The 21,239-nt window shown below is 40.9% G+C and overlaps 9 non-coding genes across 9 annotated transcripts; all 9 read left to right on the forward strand.

Moving 5' to 3' along the window:
• The first annotated feature begins 16,230 nt into the window (after positions 1-16,230).
• On the forward strand, positions 16,231-16,304 carry trnat-ugu (transfer RNA threonine (anticodon UGU)). Its single transcript has one exon. It is a non-coding gene; the product is annotated as a tRNA-Thr (tRNA).
• A 517-nt stretch (positions 16,305-16,821) lies between these two features.
• trnat-ugu (transfer RNA threonine (anticodon UGU)) lies at positions 16,822-16,895 on the forward strand. The gene has a single exon. It is a non-coding gene; the product is annotated as a tRNA-Thr (tRNA).
• Positions 16,896-17,109: 214 nt separating this feature from the next.
• trnat-cgu (transfer RNA threonine (anticodon CGU)) lies at positions 17,110-17,183 on the forward strand. Its single transcript has one exon. It is a non-coding gene; the product is annotated as a tRNA-Thr (tRNA).
• A 918-nt stretch (positions 17,184-18,101) lies between these two features.
• On the forward strand, positions 18,102-18,175 carry trnat-ugu (transfer RNA threonine (anticodon UGU)). The gene has a single exon. It is a non-coding gene; the product is annotated as a tRNA-Thr (tRNA).
• A 549-nt stretch (positions 18,176-18,724) lies between these two features.
• trnat-ugu (transfer RNA threonine (anticodon UGU)) lies at positions 18,725-18,801 on the forward strand. Its single transcript has one exon. It is a non-coding gene; the product is annotated as a tRNA-Thr (tRNA).
• Positions 18,802-19,074: 273 nt separating this feature from the next.
• On the forward strand, positions 19,075-19,148 carry trnat-cgu (transfer RNA threonine (anticodon CGU)). Its single transcript has one exon. It is a non-coding gene; the product is annotated as a tRNA-Thr (tRNA).
• An 891-nt stretch (positions 19,149-20,039) lies between these two features.
• On the forward strand, positions 20,040-20,113 carry trnat-ugu (transfer RNA threonine (anticodon UGU)). The gene has a single exon. It is a non-coding gene; the product is annotated as a tRNA-Thr (tRNA).
• Positions 20,114-20,419: 306 nt separating this feature from the next.
• trnat-agu (transfer RNA threonine (anticodon AGU)) lies at positions 20,420-20,493 on the forward strand. The gene has a single exon. It is a non-coding gene; the product is annotated as a tRNA-Thr (tRNA).
• A 218-nt stretch (positions 20,494-20,711) lies between these two features.
• trnat-ugu (transfer RNA threonine (anticodon UGU)) lies at positions 20,712-20,785 on the forward strand. Its single transcript has one exon. It is a non-coding gene; the product is annotated as a tRNA-Thr (tRNA).
• Positions 20,786-21,239: the final 454 nt, after the last annotated feature.

The raw sequence follows: 21,239 nt of genomic DNA on the forward strand, positions 1-21,239 counted from the left end.
ATAAGCATACATCAAGTTTTTGTGAATGAGGCCAAGTGAGATCCCTGCTGAAAATAACCTGAATGATCCTTTAATGTTGGAGGGCGTCAATGCACTGTGCACTGCCACAGACAAACAGCAGAGGGCGCTTGTTGCATATTGAATAAAAAAATGTGACTGCAACATATAATATCTAATTTTCTTTCTTTCATTTGAACCTGAATGTGTTCACTCTGAGAAATCTGAACAAGTGTCACAGACACTTTCATGTTACATTTTCAGTTTTAGGATAAATCAGTTACACCATGTTTTTAGGCTCTAACACTAGTGGATGGCGTGATACCTGCTGAGCTGCAGAGCTCTCTTTTTGGTTGGTTTCTGTTGCTGCAGGGGATCCCATAATGCTCTTCAAATAAGGACAAAAACTACTGGACTCAATTTACATGACAGCATAATGAATCATGAGCATTTAGGTGCTGACAGTTCCATAGGCCACACTCTGTTTGTGTTTGTTTATTGCTGACATATTAAACCATAAAGTGTGGAAGGATCTGGTTTTATTTTCTTACTGAAACTATTTATTCATGTTTTTTGTCCTTTTATTTGGCACCAGACTGTAAACCTCTTTGTTTTGATCAGGACAGAGTCACATGACGAGAGAGGAGTCATCAAGGAGTCATCAGGTCACAGCACAAGTTTTCTTCACACAGTCTTTGCCAGAAACTGTTGACCACAGCTGTGAAGTGTCTCACTGTGTCGGCGCAGAAAAACCCCCGTATACTGGAAACACACACACACACACACGGGAGGGAGGGTTTCTCTGGAAAGGTGATAGCAGTGAGAGGACAATGACTCATCTGTCTCCATCTTTTGTGTTTGTATGCTCAAGCATGCACACACACACACACACACACACACACACACACACACACACTCAAACATGGATGAAATCAGTGCTTTCTCATGATGAAATATTAAATGCAAAGATAAGAGATTTTCCCAAAAGTCAAGCTGAACTTTTGGTTTCACAAAACAAACACACACACACTGTCTTCTCAACCACTGCCTCTAAACTTTCCACCAAAGTCACTTTATTAGTAAAGCTGAGTGAAAAAATAGATCACACACATCTGCAGAATCAGGGTTTGGTTTTACACACAGAGCACACACATGCCTTTATTTTCTCAAACTGTAAAGTCATAATCCTTTAGATTTATTTTCATTGCAAAAACATTTTGATTTATGGCTCATATTGTTGCATCAGTAGCCATTTGATGAATTTGCATTCTAGAAACGGCCTCCCTATAAAGTGGTTGTCATTGTTTCTGGTGGAGCCTGCGCTTTCTGAATAGGAGTTAGATTGCACACCCACGCACAAGGGATTCACAGGGAACCACAGTATGCATATCACATAATGTGGAGGACAATATTCAGTCGCCTTTATTAAAACAGTGCAGTGATGAATCCTCTCTGCCCACAGCTTGTTTGGGTCCGCTTTGAACACATACACCAGTTGCTTTAAACTCAGTCCAGCTGCCAGAAGAAAATATTGGCATTGTAGGTTTCTGCAAACCACAGATACACTACAGTTGCGGGCTATGTTTTATACGTATCATATCAGTGTCTCTAAAGTGACGTAGTATATGAGCTGATATTCTCGTCTTGAGGCAGAGGGGATGGTGGATGGCGTGACACCTAGGGGAGATGCCTGCCAAGCTGCAGAGCTCTGATCAAGACCAACAAACAACACAACAGGTTGTGATTTAGTGAGTCATTGCTGTGTTTCCAGAAATTTTTAGTCACCAAACATGAGTGTTTTGTCATGAGCTGTCACTGTGTTTCCAGCTGGGATAGTGCCACGAAAAGGGGTGGTGTTTTACCAAGACATAGCTGCGTTTCCTGACAGTATAGTGCCATAAAAAGTGCCTGTTTTTTTTGTTTTTTTTTCAGAGACACCATTGCATTTTCTGCTGGGATAGTGTCACAAAAAGAGGCTGTATTCTACTCAGACATCACTGCGTTTTCTGCTGGGATAGTGCCAAGAAAAGCGGCTATTTTTTTTACCAAGACATCACTGCGTTTTCTGCTGGGATAGTGCCACAAAAAGCAGCTGTTTTTCACCAAGATATCACTGGGTTTTCTGCTGGGATAGTGCCACGAAAAGCGTTTGTGTTTTACCAAGATATCACTGCATTTCCTGACAGTATAGTGCCACAAAAAGAAGCTGGTTTTTTTTATCAAGAAATCTGGGTTTTCTACTGGGATAGTGCCCCCCAAGGTGGTTGTTTTTTACAGACACACCACTGCATTTTTCGCTTGGATAGTGTCACAAAAAGAGGCTGTTTTTTACTCAGACATTGCTGCATTGTGTGCTGGGATAGTGCCATGAAAAGCGTCTGATTTTGTCAAGATATTTCTGCATTTTTGGCTCAGATAATGCCACAAAAAGCAGCTGTTTTTTTTACCCAGACATCAATGCGTCTTTTGCCAGGATAGTGCCATAAAAAGCATTTTTTTTTTTACCAAAATATCACTGTGTTCCCTACCAGGATAGTGCCATGAAAAGTGTCTGTTTCTGCAGAGACATCACTGCATTTCTTGACGGGATAGTGCCGCGAATGGCAGTTGTTTTACCGAGACACGAAGAAGGGCTGTGTATTACCAAGACATCACTGCATTTCCTGACAGTATAGCGCCATGAAAAGTGGCCGGTTCTTACAGAGACATTGCTGCATGTTCTGCTGGGATAGTGCCAAAAGTGGTTGCTGTTATCTAAGACACCACTGCATTTTCTCAAAGGGTAGGATCACAAAAAGCAGTTGTTTTTTACAGACATTGCTACAAGCAGATGTTTCACAGAAACATTGCTGCCTTCTCTGCCGGGATAGTGTCACAAAAAGTGATTGTTTTTTTACTGAGACATTGCTGTGGTTCCTGATGGTGCAGTGCCATGAAAAGCGGCTGTTTTTTACAGAGACATCACTGCATTTCCTGACAGGATAGTACCAAGAAAAGCAGTTGTATAACTGAGACATTGCCGCATGTTCTCCTGGGATACTGCCACCAAAAGCAGCTGTTTTTTTACAGTGACATCACTGACTTTTCTGACAGAATAGTGCCACTGCGTTTCCTGCCATCATTGGGAAAAAGAAAATGAAAAGAGGGCATTTTAAGCCAAAACATGATCTTTTCCGAAACCATAAGGTTTTTGTGCCGAAACCTAACCACATGTTAACCACACTGGAAAATATCCACTACATAGAAATGTAAAATGTAGCTGTGGTTTGCAGAAACGTACGACGCCAACATTTATCCTGGTGACTGGCTTTTGACCTGTTGCCTTTTCCAGACGCAAACAGCCTGACTTGATTTTCCCTTGATTCTTTCCAGACGTAAACAACAGACTGAGAACTCATAAGAGCTCATAAGATGTCTGACTGTTCAAGGCTTCTGGATGCAAATTACAGATGCAAAACACACACACACACACACACACACACACACACACACACACAGCGTGATGATGTCGACCCATCAGTCAACATATTCATTTTACCTCCCTCCCTCTCTGTCTCCCTGCAGAGATTTGACATCAAACTCATTTAACCTTGTATCAGGAAGTCAATTCTATTTCAGCTCAGCAGATGAACCAGATAGAGGAGGAGAGGAGGAGACAAGGAGGAGGTGAAGCCAAACTTTACATCCACGTGGTAACAACTTTTCACGGATGTCTTATGTCAGATAATATTACAGCACCTGATCCTGGAAGTGGTTACAAAATAAAAGCTCTTGCTGGGATAGATAGATGTGTTTAATTATTTCCCTCCTTCAGTTTCCCTCCTGCATGTGAGTCATCACCGCTGAGAGCAGGAACATGAATAATATAACACACTGAAATATATTATTGATACAGGTTATGTTAAGAAACTTTTTTTTTTAACTTCTTACCTCACAAGAACCAATTCATCAGAAGCTCAAACAGAAATCCTGACGGAGTGATCACATTTACGTTTCACATTTACATCACAGTGAGATTAACAATAAAATAATAATTACATCAATAAAAAATATATCTACTTGTATGAAAGGACAATTCTGGAGATTTTTTTTTACGTCTCAGGTCACAGATACTGCACACTTTCATTTTTTATAAGCGTCTCAGTCGACACCAACTCCAGATGTTCCCTTCATTTATTTATGCTACTAATGAAGCATCATCTGCATGGCTGGATTTTCAAAAGTCACAAATGTCCTACTTTCAATTTGGTGTGAACTATACACTCAGTGGCCACTTTATTAGGCACACCTTGCTCAACAGTCTGTAAAAACTGCTTGATAAATGAATCCTCTTTTATTGTTTTAAAGAGGAGGTGATTACATTTCATAGTTATCTTGGAGGATGTAGTTTGAGGTATTGTTTAATTGTATTGCATCATATTAATATTGTGTCAATGCCTTGTATACAGCTCGTCATGCAAGCGGCCCCATCCTTAAATATAAATGTATAAAAATATATATTTGAATATTCTTCCCTCTAGATTTGGCAAAAGCTTGATTTATCAGATGGTTCCATTGGTGCTGAAAATGTTTACCAGTATTTTTTGTTACAGTGATTCCACTGACAGTGTTTGGGGTGTCATCCAGTCTACAGAGGGCAAAACAGAATATTGAGCTCATGTTATCAGGATACTTCATGCCATATTCTACCCCACCGCCTTTCTTTGTGCACAGCGGATTGGATTAGATTCTGAATTACGCACTGAATCGAGAACTGATTATGAATCGAGAATTTTGAATTGATTTCATGTGTCACACCCCACCTTTGGGCGGCCCTATGGGGCACACAAAACCCCACCACTGACCCAAAATAAATCTGTGGGATTTATTAACAAATAAAACAAGCAAACAAGACAAGAAAAATCCCACGCTGAGAGGCAGCAGGACCAAATCTGTGGGATTTATTAACAAATAAAACAAGCAAACAAGACAAGAAAAATCCCACGCTGAGAGGCAGCAGGACCATGAGCTCTTAAGCACCTCCTCCACGCCAGGTGTGATGCACCTCGTTAAGTAATGCAGCACACCTGGGCAGATCTGCGATGGAGGGAAAGGGTTAGCTGCACAGAACACGTACAGCTGTAACACCCAAAGATTCACACCCCTGCTTTCTTGTGGTCGCGGAACACTCTTCTCTGGATGCTTTAATTTTCTTCATTTATTGCTGTAAACTTGGCCATGTTGTCGTTCAGATAGAGTCAGAGGTACCTGTGCACCCAAAAATGAATATTCAGCCATTATCTAGTCACCCATATGCCTAGGGAAGCTCAGGTGAAGTTTTAGAGTCCTCACATCACTTGCGGAGATCCAAGGGGAGAGTGGGTAGCAACACAACTCCACCTAATGCAGGCTGACGGCGCCCCAGATTCAAACGACGTTTTTGGACGTTTGAATCTGGGGCGCCATCAGCCTCCATCAGGTGGAGTGGTGTTGCTACCTCCTCTGCCCTTGAAGTGTTGTGAGGACTCTAAAACTTCACCTGAGCCTCCATCGGCATATGGGTGAGTAGCTAATGGCTGAATTTTCATTTTTGGGTGCACTATCCCTTTTTTTTTTTTTAAGATTTTATTTGGGGCATTTTTGCCTTTATAGATAGGGCAGCTAAGTGTGAAGGGGGGAGAGAGAGGGGGGGAATGACATGCAGCAAAGGGCCACGGGCTGGAGCCGAACCCGGGCCGCCGCGGCAACAGCCCCGCACATGGGGCACCCACTCCACCCACGAAGCCACCAATGCCCCAGGTGCACTATCCCTTTAAGTTTTATCCTTAATTTCGTTGGTAAGGTTGGGTGGCATGGTGATGCAGTGGTGAGCATTGTTGCCTCACAACAAGAGGGTTCCTGGCTTGAACCCAGGGTGGACCCCCCTGTGTCAGCCCGGATAAGCGGTTACAGAATATGAATGAATGGTTGTTAAGGTCTTAAGTGCATCAGTTTAGGGACTCCTTAAGTATAACGTTGAGATAAGGACAAAACCTTAAATACTGACTTTAACGTTTTGAGGAAACCTTAAGCAGAAGACTTAAGGGTGTTTTGTACAAAGGATTTTATTATGAGGGAACATTAATTCAGTCTGTAAGAAAAATCTTAATGTTTTGTGCAAGTGGCCTCTGAATCCAAAATGTCACTTATGCAAAAATATTATCAACAAAATCTATCCTCTCAAAATGTGTTATATTATTATCAAATAAATTCATGTAAGAGCATTTTAATAATGTAAAGTACTGCATCATATCATATAAGCACATCATATATTTTTATAATATAAAAAGTATCTAACTGTAGAGACGTCAAAAGTACAATATCTCCCCCTGAGATGTAGTGGAGTGGAACTATACAGCAGCATACCATGGCAATATTCAAGTGAAGGACATGTATGTGAGAATTGTGTATTTGCACATTACTTGAGTAGATGAAATGCTACAAAATCAAGACACAACTGCTCACAGGATGATGAGAAACCTAATTACTGTTGAAGTCATGAACACAGGGACCAGGATATTAATGAGGATGTTAAAATACTTTATGAATTTTCGGGTTAAGACTCGTCTCATCTTCACTTTAATCCAAGCTTGCCTTATGCACGTCACGTCTTCAAGGCAAGAATAATGATTAAATAATGATGATAAACAAATGTAATCAGCGCACACGATCATGGCGATTATAAAAATATCCTCAAAGTGCGTCGAGTCACAACCACAGTTCAGCTGCAGTTGAATCACGTCTGTCACTCATCCGGCAGCGTTTCTCATTTCCATTTTCCACTTTCTCCATCTTCCTCCTCCTCCTCGTGTGTGTGTGTGTGTGTGTGTGTGTGTGTGTGTGTGTGTGTGTGTCTTTGTGTTCAGTCTGTGCTGAACATTTGCATAATATGAAATACACATATAATACACACTAGTCCGTGTGTGTGCGTGTACCTGCATGTGCAATGAGCAGGTTTCTGTGTGAGTGAATGTGGATGTTCTTTTGTGTGTTTGTATGCACGTGTGTGTGCTGTTCACATGTGCATGCATCTTGTGTATGAGTACACTGTCTGAATGTAAAGATGCTTGTGTGTATCTCTGTGTGTGTATTTGTGCCTCAGTCAGCAGCGAAATGAAATATAACTCCTCATTGTTATGAAAACCACATCCTGCATTCCCAAATTAGAGAAGAAGAAGAAAAAGAAAATGAGTGGGAGAGATGACTTTATAAACATAGACGCAAACACTGCTCCCTCCTCTTCGTCTTCTCTTCTTTTTCTGTGTCTGTGTTTGGCAGCACAGGTGAAGACTACGATTCGTAACAATAACAGAATTAAAATGTTCAGAAGAAGAAGACAATGACAGGTTTTGTGGGATGAAACCAAAGACTGTACAAAAATATGGATGCGGTGTATGAGATGTCATAATTTTGGTTTCTTTCATCTCTGTCCAAAAATAGAGACAAAGAAATGTTTCATTTGGGCACCTGTGAATTACACACACACACAAGTAGCTCCTGTTTAGAAGGATTTTAATGCAGAGTGACGTTTCAAGCAACACGGCTCTTCCTCAGACTTCTGATATATGACAGAAAGTCGCCATCTTAAATACCCATAGTGCTGCCTGAGCCAGTCATGTGACATGCCACACTGTGACTTATATTCATAACAAAACTAAATCAAGAAAATACACATATATGTACCTGTGTTCCCCAATATCATACCAAAGCTACTTTGCTAACACTCTACTTGAAGGTAATATACATAAGCGTGACATGACACTGTCATGAACCTGTCATAAACATTATGTACATGTCATAAATGTTTATGACTGCTGTCATTAAGTGTCATTTGGTTTTTGTAATGACAAGTTGCCATTGTTTGGGATGTCCTTATTATGACAACTTGACATTAATCAAAGTGACATTACCAGAACTTGTCTTTGTCATGACAAGCTGACATTAAATTTGTTTGGGATGTCCTTATTATGACAACTTGACATTAACCAGGATGTCATTACCAGAAGATGTCTTTGTCATGACAATAATAGTCATTATGTCAACCTGTCATAAACACAAATAGAGGTGCATTTCTTGTTAATGTCAACTTGTCATGACAAAGACAACTTCTGGTAATGCCATCCTGGTTAAAACCTGTTGATCCCTAAAGTCCCCCAATTGGGGGACCTCTAGAGCTGCTAATAAAGCTATAAGGCTGTAAAAAAAACTTTTTACATGCCCCAAACTCAGTTTTAACATCAACTAAATAAACAACAACAACAACTAACTCCAACAACTCCAAACAGCACCAATATCCCGACCCACTCGGTATATTTCAGGCTCTAGCTCGACCACACATTATTCAAAACACACGCCATTCATCTCAAATGAAAGCTGAGACTCCACTCTTTCCACATGTATGTCCAAATCACTCTCCCTTTAACCATCACAGAGCTACAGCCCAAAGAACAACAACAACAGAAATCTCTTTGCCAAAATATATTTGTAATATGGCTCTTACTTTATTAATTTCGCCGTAAAATGCGCACTCTGCTGTTGTTTCACACTCCGTTCACGTACTACCAGAAGTTGTCTGTCATTCAAACGAATACGGGCGGAAAAAAAGGTTCCGGGGGAACAAAAACCATAAAAACAATGACCACTCACAGCAGCCGACATCTCCCCACAACGCGTTCTGCTGACTCTGATTGGCTTACAGTGCTGTCAGTCTCGTTTTGGTGGGTATAGCGTCATTCTATTGGCTCGAATTAAACGAGGTGTCAATCCCTCAAATCGGCCAAGCCGTCACGGAGATACAGGCCTCCAAAGCTCAGGATAGAAAGGTTCAAATGTAGTAGGTACATATTGGTCAGTTTGGAGTAGGAAATAGTAAAAAAACAAAACAGACAGTTCTATGTGTATACCCTAAACATCAGTAGGGATTTACAGAAACAAAAAATGAAAGAAATAGGATTGTACATGACAAAAATCACATGCAAACATGGTACAATTTTGGAGAGCTCGCCTGAATTTTCTGTACTAAAACCTCTCTTATATTGTTCTGCTTCACTTTATCAGAATCAACCTTTGCAGAGTTAATGTTCACATATTGTACTATGATGTGATAGAGGTTTAGAGCTGCTGCTGCTGCTGCATCATTCCAAAGGGATACTCATCCTAAAAATGCTTTTTTTTTTAAGGCGAACCTCAAAATATTTCATCTGTGCTGTGTGCCATCTTCATTTACTCCTCACATATAACACATATACTGATATTTACACATCTTAACAAATCTCACAAGTGTTCCCTTTACCATGACACCACAAGTATTCAAATAGACCTTGTGGTTGCAGAGATATATTCATTTCATTATGGATATGCAATTTTCGAGCAGAGGCCTATAAAATAGTTATGTCAAGTTGTCATAATCAAGACAACCCAAACAATGTCAACCTGAAAAAAACCGAATGACACTTAATGACAGCCGTCATAAACGTTTACGACATGTACATAATGTTCATGACAGGTTCATGACCATGTCATGTCATAATTATGACAGTGTCATGTCACCCTTATGTAGATACCTTCGAGTAAAGTGTTACTGCTACTTTTGAAAAATGTATAATATTCTCCTGAGACCCTGCATCCTCATATGAGGACATCACATTTTGGATTTCCTGCACATTAAAATTCATTCTGCTTAATTTAGTTGTTCTCGTTTGTGGACACTTTACTGCTCAGTCTGCAGCCGATCCCGACACCAAGGTGGACAAGGTGCAAAACCTGATCAAATATTATGGTTGAAAATTGTATAGTGCTAAATAACGTCTGTAGTTTGACCAATTTGACCAGAATTTGACTAATTTTAACTACAGTAACAAGCTAACATGCTGTCATCTAGGAAGTATTTGTTTGAAGACAACTTAATTTTTGTGTTATCCCAACATTTCACACAGGCCAATTAGCTGTGACAAACTGTTCCTACAGACAAGAAGGACATTTGTAGACTGGAGGGAGTCACAAAATGAACAAATCACAAGTCTTTTGGATATGTTGCTTTACTTGCAATTTTGTTTTGCACAGCCATGTTCAGGCATCGAAATGAATTGACTTGAGCTGTGACCCCTAACCCGTATTGTTTGTCATTTTGCTTTTGCCCAACAATATTCAGACATCAAAATAAACAGATTGTGACTATTAGAAATAAACCCATTGTCCACATATCAGGACTTTTTTCCCCAAAACTACTTCCCGTTCAGTGACAGTGCTTGTTTTTTTTTAAGCTTATTAGATCCTACTTTGAGCAGTTACAGAACAACAATATCATTCATTATGAGTTGTGTTTGTGTCCCCCTGATTAATGTAAATAAAATATTTAGTCTCTTGCAGCTCTGTTTTTGGTCTCCTCCAACTCCTGAGAAAAATATCAGTCTCTTTACCTGCTTAATGTTTCACTATATTCACCAACTAGTCTTTAACTGTGTCTGTCTGCTGTTTGCTGCTGAGCAGTGTAAAGTCAGTTTGATGGAAACAGCTGCTAGAAACACTAAGAATGAACTGGACAGTAAATGTGACACAGAAGCAGGAAAACCAAGATGGCTGCAATTTGAGTCCATCTCACTAGTGAACACTCATGTATGTAGATTAGTGTAAATGGATGTGTATCAGATATTAAAAGGAATATTATAACTGGGACCTTTGATTCGGGGTGAGTGACACCAAAACTTGGTCCCAGATAAAAATGTTTTAGATCCCTGAAAATATGTTCACCGCCAAATGTGACCAGAACTGATGGAAATATTTGGTACAAGCATCAAATCATCAATTATTCCCCAGAAAGAAACTCACGCTAAAATAATGAATACAAACAGCAGCTGTTTTATGAGGGTTGGGAAACTCTCACAATACAATAGTTGAGCTCAGTGTTTAACTGCACGCAAGAGAGACGGAGCTGCCAAAAAAGTCAAACTCGGTCAAAGTTTAAATCGTTTTGGAATATTTCTTGAAATGTTTCCTACACTGGAGGAGCGTCGCTGCCTTGTTGGGTGGTTTATAAAAGTCACTTTGTAGTTTTATGATGGACTTTTACTTTGGTTTCACATAAAGGAGGTCAAAAGATTCTTCACAATCATCTTCTCACACTAAGTTACCCTGCAATTACACACACACACGCACACACACACACTCCTTGTTGACCTTGTGATCGCTGCTTTCGCCTGCTGCCCCGAGCGTTGCCTCGTTGCCGTGACGACGCAGCTGTACTGCTCGTGGCCGGATAAACAGCAGCAGCTGGTTGCAATTGTGCTGTGTCAGTGTCAGTGTGTGTGTGTGTGTGTGTCCTCTCATTAAGTCAGCACCCCCACACTCCTCATCTGTCTTCTTCTTCTTGGAGAACAAGGTGAAACCTCCTTTTCTCTTCTTCTCTCCTCTTCATTCTTCTCCCCGTCTCTCTGAAGACTTTTTCCTCCTCTCGTCTCCTTCATTTGTCTTCTTGTAAGTGAAACCACATCGGCGACAGTCGTACAAACTGGGCACATCACACAGAGAGAGAAATAAGTCATGCACCAGTGAAATGGCGGCTTTTCTGGGGAGGAAATGCAAATCAGCTCTGGGAAGTAGAGCTGAATGATTATATTCTACTGATACTGATTTTGCGAGTTCGATTTTGGGTCTGCAATTGTACAAACCGCCTCCAGGAAATAGGTTGTTTTCATATTAGGTACTATTTGTACTGAGAGCAATTGCCCTCCTCCCCGCTCCCCTGCTGCTCAGCTCTCACAATATTCTCCGCATATATTGTACAATTTGAGCCTGTTTCTGACTTCATTTCTTTAACCGCATGACTCATTGAAAACTAGGACTGACTTTCAGCTTTGTTGGGCATCATTTGAGGGGAGCAATGACCGATCATGGCCCCAACTGGCCGTCCAACATTCGGATGAATATCTGATATGTCAGAGCTTCGGTCAGCCATAGTCAGGCTCTGACACAGTTGAAGCAGCGCCATGAGTCGATTCCCCAGGGTCAGTGCTTTGTTTTCTCGCCTGTGTGAAGTGGCAAACAGAGCGTCTGAAAGTGCCATGTGGACACGACACATCATGTGGATGGAAAATAAGGAGGCCAGGTTGGTCGAGCTGAGGCAAAAGCATACGCGCCCCCTTGATGTTTCATGTAACGCAGCTGTGCTCCATTGACTCTAATGCAGTCATTTCAGATTTCCTTCATTTTCAGGCTGGTGTTGTGGATTTGGAGCTAAATGTTGTGCCTGGGCCACGTCGTGTATTAATGACACTCGTTACCTGAAGAGGTTGGAAAAAGATATACGTTTCTTCCCTGTTCCAAAACCAAAATCAAACCCTGAAAAGTGTAGGGTTAGCTAGCTAGCTACTGAAGATATAGCCTACTGAATGTATACACGCTGCTTTTGCTTTTAATGATTATAACAGTGAAACAAAGACCGACCCTGCTGTACAGGAAGCAGTATATCACATTGTACGCAGATGAGATCCCTAACCATCCAGCGGCGGAGGTCCAGGTGCTGGCAGCAGCATGGGGATTAAACCAAACCCCGTTCATCTGCACACGCTGCGATGCCACACAGCTGGTTCAACATCAGCAAAGTTTCCCTTTATATTCATTGTCTTGTGTGGCGATCAGCAGTGATGTGGTGGTTCACTTTTACACTGTGATCTGTAGCCTATAGTTCGGCTTTAGCTTCTAACTATCTTTGTCTTTTTAACCTGTTGTGTTAGGGCTTAGCGAAAGGTCAGTTTACTGGTACAGCAGGAGTTGGATTTAAAGGAAAACACAGTTGTACAGTGCATACCCAGCTTTAGTAAAACAGTACTTGTATCATCTAGATGACATTTGTTTATATTCTTGCTACAGTGTAGAAAGGCATGAGAATCACAAGATCCAAAGCCCATACAGTGAAGTTGACCTTTACATTATGCCTACTACAGTCATATTCTGAAGATAATGTCAAGGACGACCAACTAGCCTGCCTTCCTACTTTATCACCCGTGGCTTTACAGCTCCGATGATGACATCAGCGTGTGCTGCAGGCAAATGTAATGAAACAAAGCCTTTGTAACTCCACTTCCATTTTCCTGTTTTGGAACAGTTGGTTTTAACACCTGATGTGACCCGTACCCGAGCACACATGAACCGTACTCCAGGCCACCTTTTTAACTGGACACTTGGCATGGATTGACGAACCGTGCCAAGGGTACAAGTATCACAGTGATTGACTGAATTATCGGGGGAAATCTGACATGAAAGCCCCTCCCCCTCTCATGTCCCATGATGCTTTACGCTCTGCTGGTTTGAGACAGAACAAAGATGGAGTGCAACACCCTGTTCACTTCGCCTGTCAAAAGATGGAGCCTCCCTTTGTCTTGTTAAAGGTCTGCGTGTGTGTGTGTGTGTGTGTGTGTGTGTGTGTGTGTGTGTGTGTGTGTGTGTGTGTGTTGGAGGGTTAATAAGCTATGTGGTTCACCTGAGTCCCTCAAGCCTCAGGCCAGACGTGTGTGTGTGTGTGTGTGTGTGTCTGAATAATTTATAGCTACACAGAAAACCACAGTTTAATTTCTTTCTGCTCATAATTGCAGTTTCTCAGCATTATTGTCAGGATATATACTGTATCATGATTAATTCATATAACAGCTTTGTGTAATAAATTAGGGAGTGACCAAACGTTATGAAGTTGTGGGGAGTTACGTGCCAGAACTATATATTGCCGAGGTAATTTCCTGCAGTCTAGACGTCACCACAAAACCACAAACTCTTTTTTACATTTCTGTTTGTGTACACAGTGTACAAACATGACACAGAGTGTTAATATGTAAGCTTTGCAAGTGCTAATAGGTGTATTTTAAACACTGCGTGAGCCAGGCGTTCTGTTTCAGCCTGCATCCAGTGTTTATGTCAGTGGTTCAACCTTCAAATTGCAAACCAAAATCTCAAGGCACACCTGTATTTATATCTCTGCACAACAGCTTCTGTAACATGTGTTATCACCCTTATCACGACATAAGACAATAAAAATAAGAAAAATAAGGCAGGTAGCTTTTGTGATTCTGTCTACTGACAGCTGGTGGTTTGTTGTAATTTGCTCCGTACAATAAAGCGATCCATTGTCCCACTCACGGCCTTCTTCTCTTTCTTTTAAATGTTATCATCCCTCACACTGGCTGCCAAGCAGGGCTTTTGACGTGTCACTCACCTACACATGAACGGTGACAAATAGGTTCCCCAAGGTTTTTTTCATATTCAGTTAAATTACATTTTTTAGCTAGAGTTTGCCTCTTTATCAGGAAATGGGTGCACACAATGTGCTGATACAGTCAGTCAGAAATGTATTCAAAACTTTTCGTATAGGCTCAGTTGAGTATTGCAATAATAATGTGTGGTTATAACAAAATACCACGGCACACCTGGATTGGTACACCATTTCAGAAACACTGGTTTATGCTAAGCTAAGATAACCCACATCTCGACTCCGGCTCAGTACTTAACGCACGGGCATTACACTGATATCGGCCTTACATCAAAGTAAAAGTTACCTGTTAAATGTATTGTCTTCTTTCAAAATATACTTCCCTTTCCACAGGAAATTTAACATTTGCATACAGTCTCTTTCAAAATAAAAGCACTACGTTGGTACAACACCACAAATTGCCGTTTTTTTCCTCCAACAACAACCACATGTGGTTAGGTTTCGTAATAAAGAACAGAGTTTGGCTTTAGAATCTTACGGGATACAAGCACTACTCTCTCAGGTGAAAGTTAGTGTTTGTTGGATCCATTCACCACCTCGCCCGCCTGCCACATTTGGACTTTTTGCCACCTTAACTTGTCCCGCCACGTTTCCCCCTGACACCGTGGGGCGCCGTTAAACTATAACAGCAACTGGCCACGTATCATACCGACGTTAACAGTCACTGTTTTTCGTTTTCTGACGCCACAAGTCTCCATCCAAGCGTTGAATTTCGATGACTTTGCAGGGAGACCAGGCTCCCTAAAGCGTCGCTGTGTTGCTTTAACCCTAACTAAAAAAAAGAGCCACAGTAAATAAATAATACATTTCACATGTCCTATTCCTGCGTTCTTTTGTTAATAGTTCAGTTAACTCTTCATATATGCCATTTATATGTCAATATATGTTTTTTTGTGTTACAAACAATGCTGTCTCGTCCTTTAAATACTACAGTATTTTTGATAAGTCATCCTGCAGGGCATGTACACAGATACGGAGCGTACTTCATTAATCCTTATTGGAAATTTTACTTTTACAGCAGCTTGCAGTAAAAAACGTAAAGATACAGAGCAAAACTTCAGCAAAATTAAATGCAAATTATAATATAAAATATATATAATTTACCCAATCAAGCTAATCCATCATATAAAGCCTCACTTGACAGTTAGTTTGAGGGTCGCAGTAGCTGCAAAGCGATATTCATGAGTCAGAGCTGTGTGTGTTTTCATTTATCAATGTCTCTCTCTCATCCTCTTCCTCCTGAGCTAACAACATGGGTGAGGGAGGTGTGGGTCACCAGTGCTCTACAGATCTGTATCTGTATTGACCACATATTTACATAGGCTACTGTCAGAGCCCTCTCCAGCTGATGATCCATGTAGAAGACACGGTGATAAAGAAACAGCATTGTTCTTATATTTACTTTTATGGTATCATAATGAAAGATGCAGGTTAACCCCACTCAGAGGCTTCTTTAAAATCATAGGCTACTTACAGCCACCGTAAAGGTTACATTTTGCTTTATTGTTTCGTTTTATTTCAGCTTTTTATATCTCTGACAGTAATGGCTTTGAGTGCTATAACGAGCAGGACAAAGCTGCAAACATTAGCATAACTCAGCTCGAAATCCTGTGAACAGCACATTTATGGACATAATCTGTCAGCCGACTGCTTTTTGGCAGGTCTGAAAGTGCGTGTGATGAAATATGCAAAGGTTGTTGTTTTTTCTTTTCAGCACCTGCAGGTAATGCAGTTGTTGCTTTGATTTGAGGAGAGAGGAGAATCTCCCCCACAGGCCTTCTTTACAGAAGTCTGTTTCACACAGGTGTAATAATAACATTAATTATGGCCAGTTGTATGGTGTGGGTTTGCTCACTGGACTGGCTCACTACTTAAATGGAGCAGTGCCTTTATTACAAAAAGGAACTGGTTTTCTTGCTTCTTGCTGTAAGAAATATCTTTTTGTTTAATTACGTACAGGTGCTGTGGCTTAGCTGGTTAAAGTGCCTGTCTTGTAAACAGGAGATCCTGGGTTCAAATCCCAGCAGCACCTTAGTTTGTTGTCTGTTTCTTACAGGACAGCTATGTCTCAAAGTATGTCCTCCTTTGAACAGAGCTCTTCCATCAAGCTGTTCATGAGAATACAAGGGATAAGGTCACAACGCCATTTGACCATCAAATTCTAATCAGTTCATCGCTGACTCAAAGTGCACGTTTGTGCCAAATTTTAAGAAGTTCCCTTTAAGTGATTGTTTGAAATGTTGTATTCACGAGAATGGGACAGACAGACGGACAAAGATGGGTGGACGGACGGGCGGTCGGACAAACTGAAAACATCATGGCTACAGCTATCGCTGGCTGAAAGGCATAAGAAAGAAAGAAAAAGAAGCACTAAGGCTGTGTCTAAACTTCTCACTAAAGCAACAGTTTCTTCACTCATCATGACATGGCACTAAACGCAAAATATCAGCTTGTATTTTTTTGTGAAATATGTGACTTGCTGTCTTGTTGTTCGGCTTCGATATGAAGAGAGTTTGCTTCAAAAAGCATCTCATACATCAAACAATACGGGTGCTGTGGCTTAGCTGGTGAAAGCGCCTGTCTTGTAAACAGGAGATCCTGGGTTCAAATCCCAGCCGTACCTTAAAATATCTCAAGATCATAAGCGTGATACTGAAAGTAGCTTAACTTCAGGCTAACCCTGAAAAAGGTGCCAAAAATCTGTAGTTGATGGAGCATAAGACTTTGGTGATACAGCTGTGCTCCTGCCCCCCACACAAAACTTTGTCATGTTTCACTTTGATATGAGGAGAGTTCATAAAGCATCTTATCCTTTAGAAATTTTCTCTGGACATCAAGGTGCTGTGGCTTAGCTGGTGAAAGCGCCTGTCTCGTAAACAGGAGATCCTGGGTTCAAATCCCAGCAGCACCTTAATGCCTATCTGTCTCTCGTTCTGTCTCATTGTGTCATACAGATTACTGTTAATGTATATATGTTGATCTGTTCTGTACGACATCTATTGCACGTCTGTCCGTCCTGGAAGAGGGATCCCTCCTCAGTTGCTCGTCCTGAGGTTTCTACCATTTTTCCCCCGTTAAAGGGTTTTTTTGGGGGAGTTTTTCCTTATCCGCTGTGAGGGTCCTAAGGACAGAGGGATGTCGTATGCTGTAAAGCCCTGTGAGGCAAATTGTGATTTGTGATATTGGGCTTTATAAATAAAACTGATTGACTGATTCATTCATTCATTGAAGATTCCAACCTGGGATGGGATGGGAACTGCTTCAGTGACCCCCTGGTGAGCCTGAATAAGAGAAGTGGTTACAGATGATGGAAAGATGGGTTGGATTGAAAACACACCAAATTTACCCCGTTTGTTGAGCATGAGAATCTGTTTTGATATGAGGACAAAGCAGTGTCTTCTTTAACCTAATATTGAAAAATGTGGTTTTCAGTTGAAATATTAATAGTAGTAAAATAGTTCATGTTGTATCTATTGTTATCTTAAAAAGCCTGTGCCATGCCTCACGCTCAATATCAGCTGGGATAGGCTCTAGACCTCCCAGCCCTGAATAAGATAAGTTGTTACACACAATGGATGGATTATATTGAAGAAGATGCCAAATTTACTCAGTTGGTGGAAAATTACACTCTTCATTGTATAACTTCACACTGAAACTTCCAGGAAAGCAACAACTTCTCCACTCATTATCACATGGTACTAAACCACAAAGTATTAGCTTGTGTTTCTCTTTTGTGAAATATCTAACGTGCTGTCTTGTTTTATTTTGATATGAGGAGAGTTCACTTCAAAACCCCCCACATCCATCGGAAATCTTTTGTGGTTGTTAACGTGCTGTGGCTTAGCTGGTGAAAGCGCCTGTCTTGTAAACAGGAGGTCCTGGGTTCAAATCCCAGCAGCACCTTGATACCTCACCTCCTTATGAGATTATATTAAAAAACCTAACCTGGGATGTATCGCTACCTTTAGCCTAATGTCAGCTGGGATCAGCCACAGCGACCCCCCCTGGTGAGCCTGAATAAGAGAAAAGGTTACAGACAATGGAAAGATGGGTTGGATTGAAAAAAAAAAAGAATATACTTCACCCAGTTGAGCTGGGGTCAGCTGCTGTCAAGCATGAGAGTCTGTTCTTATATAAGAACAGTTTGCTTCAGAGCATTGCTGTCTTTGACCTAATGATGACAAATTTAACTTTCAGTTGACAAATTATGCTGAAAAAGATGCCAAGGTAGTGGAGCATGATATTCTTACGTAATCGTTAATGCAGCTGTGTCTAAACTTTTCTCTAAAGCAACAATTTCTTCTCCACTCATGACATGGCACCAAACCTAAAATATCAGCTAATATTTTCTTTTTTGCGAAATCTCCAACTTCCTGTCTTGTTGTTAGGCTTTGATTTGAGGCAAGTTCATCCTCACAAAGGATGTCATACATAAAAAGAAACAGTCACTCAGGTGCTGTGGCTTAGCTGGTGAAAGCGCCTGCCTTGTAAACAGGAGAGCCTGAGTTCAAATCCCAGCAGCACAGTCATACATTATCTCAGGATCTCAAGTGTCATATTGAAAAGTATGCAAAAGTTACTCAACTGGTGGAAAATGAGACCTCAAATTCATCGTATAACTTCACACTGGAACTATGTCTAAACTTCCCAGTAAGGCAACTTCTCCACTCTTCATGACATGGCACAAAACATAACTAGCTTGTGTTTCTTTTTTTGTGAAATATCTAACTTGTTTCACTATGATATGAGGAGAGTTCACTTCAAAAACGTCTCATCCATCAGAAATATCGTCTAGTCATTGAGGTGCTGTGGCTTAGCTGGTGAAAGCGCCTGTCTCGTAAACAGGAGATCCTGGGTTCAAATCCCAGCAGCACCTAAATATATCAACTGTGGGATCACAAGCATGATATCTTTGTATCTTCATGCTAATCCTAAAGGTGCCAAAGATACCCACTTGATGGAGCATTAAACCTTGGTGTGTACCTTTACCTTTGAAGCCTTCACAATGAAGCTGTACCTGAACTTCTCATCCAGTTAAACCACAGCACCTGATATTACATCTTCTCGGGAGAGAAATGCCAAGTTGCTGAGTTTTGCGGCAACACTAAACATAAAATATCAGCTTGTATTTCTTTATTTTTGAAATATCCGACTTCCAATCTTGTTGTTCTGCTTTAATATGAGGAGAGTTTCCCTCAAAAAGCATCTCATACATCAAAAAAGGAAGCAGTGTGCAGGTGCTGTGGCTTAGCTTGTAAACAGGAGATCCTGGGTTCAAATCCCAGCAGCACCTTTCAGTTACAGCTCTCAGGATTCCAACAAACCTGTGAAATTTAAAGTTTCAGTCGATGCAGCTGTGAGTTGTGATGGCATCATGATACTGTGCCTTGTGCTGATGTCCATTCTGTAATTGTCAGACTTCTGTATAAATTGTTCTGGGCCATTTTTAATTGTTCAGTTGGGGCTGGCACACATGCCACATTTTTTTTGCACCCCTATGTCCACTGTTTTAAGGTCCCATCACAGCATGCAAGCCTTCCCAAGCATCTATTTTTTAGGGTGATCTGTGATCGCAAATGAAGCTGTGTCTAAACTTTTCTCTAAAGCAACAATTTCTTCTCCACTCATCATGACATGGCACCAAATCTGAAAAATCAGCCTGTATTTTCTTTTTTTTTTTGTGAAATATCGGACTTCAAGTTTTGTTGTTCGGCTTTGATATGAGGAGAGTTCATCCTCAGAAAGCACCTCATACATCAGGTGTACAGGTGCTGTGGCTTAGCTGGTTAAAGCACCTGTCTTGTAAACAGGAGATCCTGGGTTCAAATCCCAGCAGCACCTTCATACATCACCTCTAGATCTTTCTGTGTGCCATATCTATCCAGATGATGGAGCATGAGACCTTGGTGTATGCCTCTACAATAAAGTTGTGCTCCACAACCCTAAAAATGTGTTATATGAAAAGAGATGCTAAATTTACTCAGTTAGTGGAAAGTTCATTGTATCATCACACTAAAACTGTGACTAAACTTCCTAGTAAGGCAACCATTTCTGAAATATACAACTTCCTGTCTTGTTTTATTTTGATATGTGGAGAGTTCGCGTTAAAAAGCATCTTATCCATCAGAAATCTATCCTAGTCATTGAGGTGCTGTGGCTTAGCTGGTCAAAGCGCCTGTCTAGTAAACAGGAGATCCTGGGTTCAAATCCCAGCAGCACCTTTCTCCTCTGGCTCTGAAACATCAAACAAGCATCTCATACATCAAAAAAGGAACAGCTGTATAGGTGCTAAAGTTGTGCCCAAAGCAACAGTGACCTGGCACCTAAAATATTAGCTTGTATTTCTTTTTTTGTGAAATATCTGACTTACTGTCTCCTTGTTCGGCTTTGACATGAGGAGACTTTGCTTCAAAAAGCATCTCATACATCAATGCCTACAGGTGCTGTAGCTTAGCTGGTCAAAGCGCCTGTCTTGTAAACAGGAGATCCTGGGTTCAAATCCCAGCAGCACCTTCACACACCATCTGTTGTTCATAAAACTATGTCTTATGACAAAAGATCTTAAAAAGCCTCTATCAGCAGGGATAGGCTCTAGTCCTCCCAACCCTGAATAGGGTAACTTCTTACACACAATGCTGGATTATATTGAAAAAGAAAAATTACACTCCTCATTGTATGACTTCACACTGAAACTGTGTCTAAACTCCCCAGAAAGCAACGATTTCTTCTCCACTCATTATCACATGGCACTAAACCACAGAATATTAGCTTGTGTTTCTCTTTTGTGAAATATCTAACTTGCTGTCTTGTTTCACTCTGATATGAGGAGAGTTTGCTTCAAAAATCATCTCACCCATCAGACATCTTTCCTGGGCACTGAGGTACTTTGGCTTAGCTGGTCACACACAGGAGTTTGCTCCTTTACCCAGTACACAGTACCCTCATTATGTAAGGAAGGCCTTCTTGT

This window comes from Epinephelus fuscoguttatus, linkage group LG14 (assembly GCF_011397635.1).
Source record: "Epinephelus fuscoguttatus linkage group LG14, E.fuscoguttatus.final_Chr_v1".
Lineage (NCBI taxonomy): Eukaryota > Metazoa > Chordata > Actinopteri > Perciformes > Serranidae > Epinephelus > Epinephelus fuscoguttatus.